The sequence below is a fragment of the Triturus cristatus genome, chromosome 7 (genome assembly GCF_964204655.1).
Source record: "Triturus cristatus chromosome 7, aTriCri1.1, whole genome shotgun sequence".
In the NCBI taxonomy this organism is placed as follows: Eukaryota; Metazoa; Chordata; class Amphibia; order Caudata; family Salamandridae; genus Triturus; species Triturus cristatus.
Genome location: NC_140590.1, coordinates 298,837,321 through 298,851,312, shown reverse-complemented (window position 1 = coordinate 298,851,312; position 13,992 = coordinate 298,837,321).

Sequence of the window (13,992 nt, the reverse complement as noted above, 5' to 3'; positions counted from 1 at the left end):
ATTTCGACGGATAACTGCACTTCCCTAAAGTACTTTTTTCACGCTCCTTCCCATTCGGGCATAGGAGGGCTAAGGGTAGGCGGTGCCTGTTTGTCCTCTAGTCGAGTTCGAGAGGCAGGGCGCATTAGGCATTCCTGCTGTCAGTATGGCATGCCAGTCCTCGCGATGGCAGCGTCGTCGGTAGGAGGGGCTTCGTGCAGGCTGCGGCTCTCATGGGCTCGTGTGTGCGTTGCCTGCCAATATCTGTTCTCTTTGCCAATGCGTGTGTAAACTTGTTTTCAGTGTTTCCATAAATGCAGTTCAGGGTTGTTCTTTAAAGTCCGACCCTTCTTCTGTCACTGTATTTCTCGCTCGTCTGTTGTAATTTTGAGCTCCACTGCTTAGAGGCCGAGGCTGTTCTCTTCCTGTCCTCAGTGCGGTGTTCTTAGAAGAGAAGCATTCCAGTGACACGTGGGTGGCTGAGACGGGGCGGGAGCGGGTGCTCGCGCCCATTTTTAGCTGCCTTGTCATCTGACTCCAGTGGCAGAGAGTGCGAGCGTTGAGCCGTGGAGAAGCACCAAGACAGCTTGACAACAGGCACAATCGGGATACCCGTGTCCACCGGCAGAGCTGATACTGCAGAGGTCACCAAGGAAGATCATGTGACCACTTTTACACTGAAAGTACTGTTTTAACAGAATGTGTGGTGACAGATTAAGGGGCATATTATCAAGACATGCGATAAAATTATCGCCATTTTAGCGGCAGAAAACTGCGCAAAAACGGCGATAATTTTATCGCCTGTCTTGATAATATGCCCCTAAGTCCCCTCAGCCCCTGCACTGATAGCGTATTCGTGTGGAAGGGACTCTGTGCAACAGTGGGATAAAACTACAATTTCACCAAGACTCCTAATAAATAATACAACCTTGTAGGAGCTCCTATGTCAGCATTCCCACCCAATCCATTAACGCCTCTAACAGAGCTTTGGACTATACCATTTCCTGCTGAAAGGCAATATTTCTCTCTGTTACTGTGCAGTGTGCCTGTGTCTGAGTTACCCTTAAGGACCCGTGCAGGGCAAGAGGTAACAAACGACACCCCGTTGGTCTACTGTGGTCTTTCTGCCATCAGCCTTTGTGTGTCTGGTTCCGCTGCAAAGAGGATGGGTACCTCGAGTCCTATAGGCGTGCTGTGTGTTACACAGGATGTGTGATAGGTAACCTCTGTCATGAGAATATAGTAGTTGATTGTGTTTTCATATGGCCACGATATGGAAAGATGAACCGTAGCCTGCTGTGTGTACATGTACATTAGCGCTGTCTCTGTGTCTCTCCAATGCCCGTCCTGACTGTCTAAGTACATCTTGTTAATTGCGTTCGCACATATGGTGTTCCTATCGGTGTCTCCGGGTATACTGTACTGTGCAGGTTTCTGTTATCGGCAAAAATGAAGGCTCACGTTCGGGAGTTGTGCCTTGAAGGAGACTGCCCAGGAGCGCTGAATGAATGAGTAACGTTTGTCTGGGACTTGAGTTCTCCCTGCCACTGTCCCAGGTCTCTGTGTGCTCTGTATATGTTATGTATATGAGCTGTGTGTTGTCTGTTGGCATTTCTGTACTCACCTCTGTGCTCCTCGTTTCATGTATGTTTGACTATGTATTATGTTTGTGTGCGTATGTGTGCTTATCTTATGTTTGTGTGCCTGTGTGTTTGTGTATCAGTCTATGGTGTCTCTTTGTATAACGTCTGACTGCACGTTCTCCAAGTGTTGTCTCTGTGTCTGTGTACATTGTGTATATGCGTATGTTGGTGTTGTCTGTGTGTAGACATGCTCAGTGGGTACATTGTTTTGTGTATTCGTCGGTCTGCATGTTGTGGTGTCTGTATGCTTCTTTTATGTCTTTGTATCTCTTTGCATGTGTTATGTTTGCTCTTCGGTGTCCATATCTTGCCATTGTTTATTCCTATGTGTCTTCTGTTTGCATGACTTGCTTCTGGCCTAATAGTAGTCTATGTTATATACCTCTGTATATATCTCGAGTTTCTGTCTGTCTGCATGCCTTATGTTTCTGTGCCTGCATGTATTTCATGGTTTTGTATGCATGGCCTATGTGTGCCTCTTCACTCATGTCTGGTTTGTGTGTCTGTTGCATATCTTAAATCTGTATGCACCTTTAATGCACACGAGCCTGTGTTTCCACTGTGCCTGTATGCTTGTTTTATGTCAGTGTATTTTTATACCTGTCTTGGTTTTGTGCATGTATGCGTGCCTGTATGTATATTTTTTAGTTTTGTTTTATGTATATTTAATTTGTGTGTGTATGCTTATATACTTTCCGTATGCCTTTCTTATTTGTGGCTCTGTATGCATGTCGGGTTTGTTTGACCTGTTCATATCCTGTTTGTGTATCTTTATGCATGTGCCGTGTCTGTGTATAGATATTCTTACCTTATGTCCTTGTGTCTGTATGCACATTGTAAATCTGTGTGTCTATATGCACATCTTGTTTGGGTCGCTACGCATGTCTTATGCCTGCGTGTCTAGCTGCATGTCTTGCTTGCCTGTTTGCATGCATCTCTTGTTTGTGAGGTGGTGTATATATCTGGATTGTGTGTCCATGTACATGCTTTATGTCTGAGTGTCAATTTGAAAGTCTTCTTTATGTGTATGTATATGAGTCACACGTCAATGTAACTTATGCATTTCTTCTTTGTGTCTGAATATCTGGGTTGTGTTTTTTATGGCTGCATGGTTGTTTGTGTGTTTATGCTCATCGTATGCATGCGTGTCTTTATGGATATGTTGTTTTTATGCATGTCTGTGTGTCTGTATGCTTCCTGTTTACATGTCTGTGTGCACTCCTGGTTGTGTCTTTGCACAAGTAGCGTCTTTGTGTCCGATACGCATGCCTTGTTGGTGTTGTGCATAGTGTTTTTGTGTCCGTTTCCACAGTTTGCCTGTGTGCCAGATTGATACAGACCCTATAAAAAGATAGCTGCCCTCATGGCTCATAAGTGTGCCTACGCATGGGGACTGTGAGACTGCTCGAGGGATTTCAGAGCACTTTCTATCTACCGTAGTGTCTGTGCTTTGCGTGCGTCAGTAAACATCATTCCCACTCCACACCTTGTAGACTCGCATCTCTTCTGCCTTTGAAGGCCAGCGCTTGACAGCCATTGTTATTATATCTCTGAAGGACCCCTTCCTTAGATGGCTTCCTGCTGTATTTAGGGGTGGGGTAAATCCAGCCACAGGTCACGCATGCGGACCTTTCAGATGAATCATCCTGTCAGTCCAAAGAAATTGTCTCCCACTAGCACCCGTACACAATATTTTTTTCAAATCTTGTATTTTCAGTGATATGACTACCGAAGGCCCTGCTTTTATATTAAAAACAGAGCTTTGAGCTATACCATTTCCAGCTCAAAGGCAATATTTCTCTCCATGTGTTCCCATACTGGCGTGTCACGCAGTTTGGTGCTTACTTTCCCCTCCATGTTCAAGAACAGTAGATGTTTCAGCACCCAGGCTAATGTGCTGCATAGCTAAATACTTATAAGTTCCAAAGGCGAGACCGATTGCATTGCAAATGCTTGTTGTTTTTGTACACTATTCAACTATCATTAAGTTAATGATCATTTAGAGTGAAAACCTCCTGTAGGACACAGTTAATCAGATTATGCACCAGTAAGGACTGGTGCTGGAGGAAAAGCCGCTGGGATACGTATCCGTACACTAGTGTCATCTGATTAAAATGTGTGGTGCTGGAATTACTACTGTTTCTTTTTTGGCAGTAGTAACTTACACTCATAAGTTTGGCTCTTACCCTTTTTCAGGTGGGGGAGATGTTGAGGTCTGCTTTTGTAGGTAACTATATACTATGATTTTGTAATAGCCAAAAGTAGTAAAGTCACTAAAAAGTGCATGAGTAAGTTACACATGTAATTTACTCACAAGTGCAAGTTACATTTGCAAATAGCCTCATCAGTCTTTAACTCAAAGGAAAGGTTAGGAAGAAAAGAAAGACGTTCTTAGCTGCATGGTTATTTAACATTCAGTTCGTTAGTATATAATAATACCAAGCAGTAATAGCTGGTCCTGACCAAAGTCATATAAACACTGGATATGATCCTTTCTCCTAAACCCAACTCAGCAGGTGTAATTTCAAGACTTTATTTTTCACCTTCTAAACCATTTTTGGTATGGGAACTTTCAGCTATTGCCCTTTTGCCCAAGACACAGCCTGAGCTTATCAGGTTTACACATATAGGGCCAGATGCACGACCATTCCGTTTTGCGGGTCGCAAATTGTGATTTTTTTATGCGACTCGCAATTTGCAACTCGCAACTCAGACACACTTAGTGATTCCCAATGGGGTCGAAATTACCTGGCTCATTAGTATTCATGAGGCAGGTCACAATTTACGACCCATTGGGAACAGGCTACAATCACAAGGATGGTGGCCTGCTGACCACCATATCTGTGTTTACTTTTTAAATAAAGCAACTTTTATTTTTCAAATGCAGCCCGTTTTCCATAAAGGAAAACAGGATACGTTTAAAAGAAAAAATGAAAAGTTTTCTTTTCATTTTTAAGGGCAGGCAGTGGTCCCTTGGACCACCGCCTGCTCCTTAAAATATTTTCCCATACATTTCCAAAGGGGAAGGGGTCCTCTGGGGACCCCTTCCTATTTGCGACTAGCTTACCACCTACATGAAGTAGGTGGTGAACTGCGATTGTTTTGCGACCGCATTTGCAGTTGCAAAACAATCGTACATCCCCCTGCGACTTGCTATTAGGACAGGACGTCCTTGGAATGCCCCTTCCTAATAGCAACTTGCAAACCCTATTTTGCGAGTCGGTAATAGGTTACCGACTAGCAAAATAGGGTTTGTACATGCTACAACCCTTTTCAGCAGTCGCAAATGGACAGATTTTCCATTTGTGACTGCTAAAAACAGTCGTACGTCTGGCCTGTAAAGTATTCATGCTATATTCCCAAGGATAGTCCGTTTATATTGTCAGGCATCCTTCCTGTCTAATCTGTGATGCTGTACTTGGGAATAGTAGGGGCTTTCTCCTCAGGGCTTTTTCTAGGGTAAATAGTATTAGGTCATGGTATCTGAGGAAAGAAGTCCTTTTAGCACACATGAATATCCCTGCGTCAAATGAATGGAGCCATTGTTGTGTTTTTTTTACATGCAACACTTTGACAATATGGACACATTTGCTGATCTGCTTCCTTCAGAGGCCACTGCAGATATTTGCTACAACCTTTCAAGAGGGTGATGATTAAAAATAACACCACTGTTTGATATCACATTTGGTATTTATCAACGCTATTGGATTCCTTCTTCCATCTTTTCTCCCTTGTGAAAGGGGAGAGTAAATATTAACATGTTATCCCAGCAGCCACACTGACATCCAGGATATCCCTTAACACATCATTAAGGCAATGTTGAAAGACCCCTAGTCCAGGCTGATACATGTATTTCGTTTTCAAGTTTGGTCTACAGATACTGGATTAGCGGAAAGGGGTAACTTTTCCCTAAAGGTGCAAAAACAAAATAATCGTATCACAAGTTGGGTATCTGGAGTAACCTATAAACCTATTGGGAAATTTGTTCTTAGATGTTTTATGCCAATGCAAATGGTAAGGGATCTGCACTCCTCGTTATAATATTTAGGCATATGTGATAGTTAAGTACTCAGTTTAGATTGATTCAAAGATAACCCGATCGGCCTAGCCCTTGAGTCACAAAGTGGTGATTGAGAACAGATTTAAGCTTACACTTGCCCAGGATTTCAGTTTGCTTTCTAATTTATACTTCTATGTTTTTATGGACATAAATCTGCCTTCTTTCCCTATGCTTTCTCTATGCCTGGCAACAATATGTTGGTATTTAGGGCTAGATGGAACATTACATTTGTAACGTTTTCCAATTTATCTACCAGGAAAAAACCCTTCCCATCAGATCCCCAATTTAGGAGTGATTCTTCCCCCTTTTCCACTCTGCAAAAATCACTTACACAAACAGCTTGTTCAGAACAGGGTGTAAAACAACTTGCAAAACATTTGTAAATCCGACGAGGGATACTGGCCTCAAACTTGGTGAGAGGACAGGGACAGCCTCGAGGGATGTGATGAACCACCACCTGTGTTGCTGAGTCTTTCGGAGTCCGTGGGAGCCCAGGATCAACTGACCGGTCAGCTTAGTTGCAGTGCCTGCAGATGCAGGGAAGTGACTCCTTCACTTCAAGGGAGGTTCCTTCAGGTATTTTAGATGCCCTCAGGACTTGGAAGGTTCCTGTATGGTGTACAGGCACGGACGTTGCAGCAGATGAGCAGGGTGACGAGATCAGGATCAGCAGGAGTCTTCCCGGGTGCAGCCTTGATGCCCAGAGTGAAGTCCAGCGAAGTCCAGAGTGCCCCAGACGGTTGAAGAAGAAGTGGCGTCTGAAATTAATCTTGTCCCACGACGAATCGAGAGACCCACCCTCAGGTAAGCCCTTAAGTACCCTAAGGAAAGGGTTGCGACAATTCAAGGTTCCCTCCCAGGGGAGGGGTCGGACAGTTGGGAGGATACTCCCATGTCCTTTGTCCAGTTTTGCCCCCGAGCGGGAGCCAACGGCTTCCTGGGGTGGTTTGAACTGGACTATGCAAGGAGGGCACCAACTGTGCCCTTCAAGCAGACTGAGTGGCGCTAGCAAGAGCTACCACCCGGCCCCAATAGACTAAACCCTGTCTGGGAGGTGGTCACACCTCCCTGTGACAGGATACCTATTGTCCTGCCTTCCCCTGCTCGAGCTTGGCTCAGCAGCAGGAGGGCAGAATCGTGTCTCTGGTTGGCAGCATCCATGTTGTGATATCCTAGTCTAGTAGACTGGTACCAGGAGCACTGAGGGCCTCCTGGAGGAGTTCTAAAGTGCATGGAATTATACCCCCACATCGTTTAAGGTGTGGGGGTATGATTCCAATATGTTTGATACCAAACATGATGGGATTTGTTACAGCCAGTTTTAAGATGGTCATTGCGTAATGACGTGGTGCCCCTCTATATGTCGTATGGCTGTCTCACAACCCGGGAGAATGGACTCCGTAGGCTGTAGGGGTGTCCTGCTCATGCAGGGGCACCCTCACACTTAGAACTGAGTACCCTGCCTTCAGGATTGAAAGGCTTGCCTTAGGGGTGACTTATATGTTTTAAGTGCAGTGACCTTAGATATAGGGAAAACTATATCTTTCGTAAGTGGTGCTAGCAGCAGCTTACACAGGCTGCAATGGCAGGCCTATAGTTACAAATCGAGCAGTCTCCCATGGGTGGCATAATGCATGTCATGGGGACCCCTAATGTACCTATACCCTGGATACCTTAATACCATATACTAGGGACTGATAAGTGTACACCAGTATCTATCCTGGGATGTACCTAAGTACTTACCGTCCCAATTTAGGGGAGAAAGCACAGAGACTGGGGTCCTGATTAGCTGGATCCCAGTCAGACTAGTCAGAAACAGCATTACATCAAGCAAAAAGTGTGGGTAACCATAAAAGAAGATCCTACTTTCCTACAAAAGATAAGCACCAGGGTGGACTTTCAGTTACTGCACTGCTGTGCGTTTGTTGTGTCCTGAGCTAAAGCACCCAAGCTCCCTCACTGAGAAGCCTCTGATTGCTCATCATTGCTACCGTTGAGAGTCAGATGCTGAAGAGATTGTAACTAGGCTCAGTTTGCAGACCCATAGGAGGTTCGACACAACAACATCAGATGCAAATTACCTCAAGCCCTGCAGTTGACGTCCAGTAGCCCCAGCTTGCATTTTGAAATCCTGTCAAAAACGTCATTCTGTAAATCTTCTGCAAAGAATATTGTGGAAAATCAGCTACTGAAGTTAGCTATAATACTAGGTAGATCACTAAAACCCTGCTTAATGTTAGTTGGTTGATTTCTAACGGATTGTCTAGTGCCAGACATGAATTACTCATAATCACCAATGTTGTTATTACCCAAGACAGAGACAAGCAACATTTTGAGAGGGGGAGAGACAAGTGCAAGTAAAAGGAAAAAAAAGTACCTCCCATAGCAGCGAGAAGTAGAAGGGCACTGGGCAAGGGAAGCAGTACTTGAGCAATGCTCCAATGTAGGAACAAACTCAGAAAGAGGAAGTGAAGCCGGCACTCGCTGACCAAAGAGTAGCAAAGAAATGACAGTGATGATGAAGCCAACCAATAGTAAGCAATAGGTAGGCTCGAAGTCCCCTGTAAGTAAACAAAGGCCCAGATTTACTTACATTTTGCATGAAATGAAATGAAATGAAATGAAATGAAATGAAAAAAGATTTCTAAAGCGCATGGCTGCCCTTGAGCGTCCCAGCGCTAGACAATACACTGAGCCACTACCCCACGACACCAAGAGGAACCTACAGAGGGAAAAGATAAGTCTTCAATGCTTTACGGAATTTTGCCAGATTGGGTTCTTTACGCAAAGCCATCGGTAGAGCATTCCAAAGTTGACCCGCATTAATGGAAAACCGACGTCCACCCGATTTCACCTTTTTTGCTCTGGGAATCGATACCAGATTCCCATCTTCAGAGCGAAGGGCTCGCTTAGGTTTATAAGATTGAACCAAATCTCTTAGAATGGGGGGACCCAATCCTTGTACAGCTTTGAACACTATACAGAGAGATTTGAATTTAATGCGCGCTCTAATTGGAAGTGATGTAGCGCTTAAAAGTTTGAAAATCGTAGGGGTGCGTTATATTTACTGTTAGTCGGCACCCGCATATAATCAAATGTATACTCAGGTATTTTGTGTGCAATGTATTGAGAATTGTATAATCTATATCGATTTCGATAGAAGTGTTAGCTATGTACAAGCATATTGTGAATGTATTAGAGAAAGGTAGAGTTTAGTCATTTGAACAATGTGATGTTAAAACGTGTAGTTTAGAATTCGTGTCTGTAGACTGTTTAGTTTGACCACACATGAAAGAAAGACGTAAATGTCAATACTGTGATTTAGGCCTGCTTGTGTAACCGTAGTAGTGGCCAGAATTCGCATATATCGTTGAGGCGAAAGGCCTGGTATTTTCTTATGTTAGCCAAGGGCAATAGGCCAAAAGGATTTATTCCAGTAGAGGTTTTAGGCTGTAGTAAATTGCAAGTTAAAAGATGCGAAGTATGTCTGTCTTGCATGATCTCACCCCAGGTGCAAGGACAGTTGCTCCTTAGTAGAGAAGCTCTTTGTTCACGAATTGACTTATGTAGTAAAAGCCAGACATGGGAGTGCATTGGAATGTGCCAATCGTAACTCCTAGTGCGGATGGCGTCTGGGACTCAAGGCCAAGCGATGGACGATGGAACTGGACAGCGCTCTGTGGAAAATTACTGAAAGACGACTCCGCAGAAGAGGAGGTGCAAAGGGCGTGTTCTGAGATTTGGGGTTCTGTATTAGGGAAAGCGCCCCGAGGGTGGAAGCAGATCAGAGCAGCCCAGAGCAGAGGCGAAGAGCTAGAGGGGGCAACTTAGAACAAGCTCTCTAAGTGAAGACTTCTTAGGAAGTTTCACTCTGACACCTTTCGATTGAGGGTCTCAAGGGATTGATAAGTAGGGATGTCATCTAGTACAGAGTAGGGACAGAGATGGTATGGTCCAGTGTCCCTAATATCGACATTGGCTTGGTAGTCTTCTACCTCATGCTTTTAGAGATTGTGCTTTTAGTTATTTTTAGCCGTATGCGGATTCTTCGTAGAGTAGCATTTGTGTTAGTGCCTATGTACTTGTTGTGCCTCGTATTGAGGACTCTGTATCTTCAAATCTTTATGCTGATAATAAAAGCCAGAGAGCCAAGAGATTAAGTCTCGCGTCTTTGATTATGGCAAATTGTGGACGGTAATTTTGATAATTGTGTTTATTCCCTCCACGCTATTGGGCAAGTAAAAAGTTCCATCCGACCAGAGTGGGTTCTAGTAGATAATTGCCAGATACTAAAATGGGCCGGAGCAGTTGGTAGCAGAGACGGATGGTTACTTCCGATAGCGAGGGACGATTAGATTAGATAAGGATAAGTGATCCTTGAGGCCCAAAAGACGATAAGTGATGCTGAATCATCAGATGGCGAGCAGCAGACGGCAGCAGATGAGCATCGACGGCGAGTAGCAGTGCGGCAGAAAGCAGCAGTTCCAGGAGTGAGTATGAACATAATGAGATGTTGTAGATTGCGGTGTCGATTTGTTGTGTGATGTCTTGCGGAGTTGATGTGTATGTCGTGTGATTGTGAGATCAGGCTGTGAGCGCGCGCAGCCCGGGAATTGTGGTGTAGAAGACACCTGAGATAGATTTGGTTGACCACCCAAAGGAGATCGTGAGGTACCATCGATCACCTGGACCGAGATAGGGGGAGCGAACGTGTGTGTGTATGGCAACTTAACGCTGGTCATGGGTTGTTGTGTGTGGATCGGAGTGTTAGTAACCTATCAGGGGCGATCTGTCTGGCCGGACGGGGGCAGACGGGCGCCAAACGAGGTCAACAAGGTCGAGAGACTGTGGACGAACAGTCAGAGGCTGTGGACGGACAGCCAGAGAAGTAACTTAATCGGTTATTTCAGTGTATGAATGGGACAAGAGCAAGCGTGAAACGTGTTTGGAGAAGGGAACTGCTGCGAACAGAGGAAGGTGACGTCAGAGGGTGTCGCGCTGTGATAGGCCGGTTGGTGTGAGTCGCGCTGTTATTGGAGGATTTAAGAACAAGAAGTAAATAGAGCGCGAGATCAAATTCGCTCGTCATGAAGTGTCTTAGGGTTTTGCGAGAATTGTGTAGAGGCGATAAGCATGTGGTTGTTCGTGAGGGAGAAGACGCCCCTCCCGAGGACACCCCAGCACATTACATGGCAAAGAATGTGGGGTTACATACTATAGTTTGGATCGAGAATTGGCACAAGATTACACACGGTGAAGGGGAACTAGCGTTCCCGAGGTATGGCTCATTTAGACTAGCGGTGCTGTACCAACTGAAGACGGTGATGGGGTCCTTAAGACCCTTGCCAAGACCGGCACAGTTCGAGGCATTACATGCGTGGATTAGAGCAGCGCATGATAAGGAAAAGGGAAGAAGTCAGGAGAGGATGAGGAAGTCGATTAGGGCATTTCAGGATGCCAAGTGGGACGCAGCGGAGAAAAGATGGAGAGTGCAGACAATTGAGGAAGAGAAACTGTATCCCTTATTGATAGACGCCACGGGGATAAGGCATGTAAAAGCACAGGATGAAGAGAGTGACTCTGATGATGGAGTATTGCAGAGATTGTTAGACGAGAGACCACCTCCTTATAATCCAGACGAAGTGGATGATAGGTGGGGTGAGAGGGGAGAAACTAGAAGGGTAACAATCCAACCCGAGACCCGAGTGGAGGGGTTGGTTTCGGGTGGAACAGAGAGTTTACGGAGTCAGTCTGAAGTTAGTGGGAGGATTGAGAGGGAGATGAGGTTACCGGATGCACTGAGGGTACCGGTCACCATTGGACCGATTGTGTCGATATACAGTCCGGAATCGGAGGAAAGAGAAAGGTCTGAACAAGTGGCAGAAAGAACGAGGAGGGAAAGCGAGGAAAGTGGGTTGGAAGGGGCAATGGCCCGACCTCCAAGCCCTGTACAATGGAGTACACCATTGGCAGCGGTGTCAGATACATCTAGGGGCGAAGAGGACCAGAGATTGGGGAGGCCGAGGACTCTGATGGAGTCGAGATCAGATTTAAGGTCATGGGTACCGTCAGAGCGGCACCTGAACCGGAATGTGGGCCAAGCGGAGAAAGCTCAGGATAACTTCAGGAGTTATTCTGCTCCTATAGAAGCACCAGAAGAAAGGAGAGAGAAGGAACCGGAATGTGAATACGATGAGGGACGTGGAGCCAGTTGTCAGGTGTTGAAAGGAGCTTTGAAGGCAGGGATGATAGACATAGTAAGGCTCAAGGCAGAGGTAGATGAAATTATATATGGAAGTCTACCTCTTGAGAGGATAGTATCTTACAATCCGGATGAGCTGTTTTTCGTGGCGAAAGATGTGACTCGGAAAGCACGAATGGCACACGAGAAATTGAGGGGATTGGCGAAGGAATATGATGTGGATTTATCCAAGACTAGGGTGTTGCAAGGAAGTCATAGGATGCATTATACTGAGCGAGAGTTGGAGGAGAAGAGGGTTGTTGGATTGAGGTCACATGCCAGAGAATTGGTTCTAGCCATGCGGCCATGGCTGACGCTTGATAAATGGGAAGAGAAATGGTCTAAGAAAAAGACCTCTAAGGGAGCGGAAGGAGGAACCCCGGGTGAAGGGTTGTTATTAGCAAAGACCTTTCCCCTGAGGGAAGTGGCGAATGGAGGATATGTGCATGTACCATGGAGCAGGGGGGATTTGGCATCATTTACGAATGATTTTCCCAGGCTCAGGGAGAAGCCTGCCGAGTGGTACAAGCAAGTTGAGCGTTTTGTCAAGATTTCGAAGGTGTTGTGGATAGATCTAAATACCTTATTCGATATTGTGGTTCCGGGAGATCTGTGGAACGCATGCAAGGTTGCTGTTGATTGGCCGGACTATGAGCCTGACAGGAACATGATTACAAATGGTCCGTCGCCAGTAGTGATGAGGTTGTATGATAAAGTAATTACCTGGTTGAAATCGAAGGTTTCACCCCAAGATATAGATTGGGTGAAAATAGACAGGACAGTGCAGGAACCAAAGGAGACAGTACATGAATTTTATGAGAGACTTTTGAAGGCTTTTAAGCAGTACAGTGGCCTATATGAGCTGGAAACGAAGGATATGGGACAGTTTGTGTCTAAGTTCGTGCTGGGTTTGAAGCCCGAGGTTAGTCTCATGATACAGTAGCATTTAATCTGTTGGCAGAATAAGCCCGTAGATGAAATCTTGCGGTACGCCAGGTACTGCACGGATGAGATTGAGTCGAAGCACAAGAAGATGAAGGATAACCTATTGCTCATTCAGATGCAAGCTGCTCAGGGACCGTTGAATGGGGGTCCAGTGGTGAGAAGACAGGGAAACTATCAGACAGGGAATCAGAATGCGCAGGGTCAAGGAAGGCCGAGGCCCGTCGACCCTAGGACCGGGATAGATGTAGCTATACTGAAAAAGACGACAGCTTGTCACCAGTGTCATCAGGTGGGACACTGGAGGCGCGAGTGTCCCTTGAACCCCTATAATCAGCCACAGATAGAGGGAGGAATGGGTCAGGTCCCTGGGGCGGAACAGGTACAGACGGTGACTGTACCGAGAATGATGCAAGGGGGGACCGGCATCCCGCAAGTGCAGATTCCCCAGCCACCCAGGATACAGAATGTACAGCAGGGAGCTCGAGCTTATTTGCAGATGCCCATGTTCGAAGTGAGCGAGGAGAAGGATATGGATTTTTTGGCTCGGCTGAGTTTAGGCCAAGAGGATGACTGCATACTCAGGGCCATCTTAGAAGTAGATCAGAGAGGACCCTTTGTGGAAGCAGAGCTTGACGGACACCCTACTACATTTTTGGTAGATACGGGGGCTACCAGGTCAACTATAAGATCAGCAGTAGTCCCGGGGGTAGCCCTTTCGGGAGAAAGCATACAAGTGGTTGGAGTAGCGAACAAGAGGCTAGTTAGCCCCTTGACAGAACCGATTCCAGTCAGGATAGGAAACTTTAGGGATCGACATCAGTTCGTGGTGTGCGATTCTAGCCCTGTTTGTTTGTTGGGAAGAGACTTATTGTGCAAGCTCAATTGCACGATTTACTGTACCCCGAAAGGAGTAGAGGTGCAGACAAGGAACGATGATGCGACCTTTAAGGTTGCAAATCAGCGGGTGTGCGTGGAAATGTACCCAGCTTTGACAGTGGAGGAGCTTCCACAGGATTTGAGGGAGTCAGTATTGGCTGACGTGTGGGACCTAAGTGGAGAGGAGATTGGCTTAGTCAGGGGAGTGGAACCGGTGAAGATACAGGTTAAGCCAAACGCAGAATTCC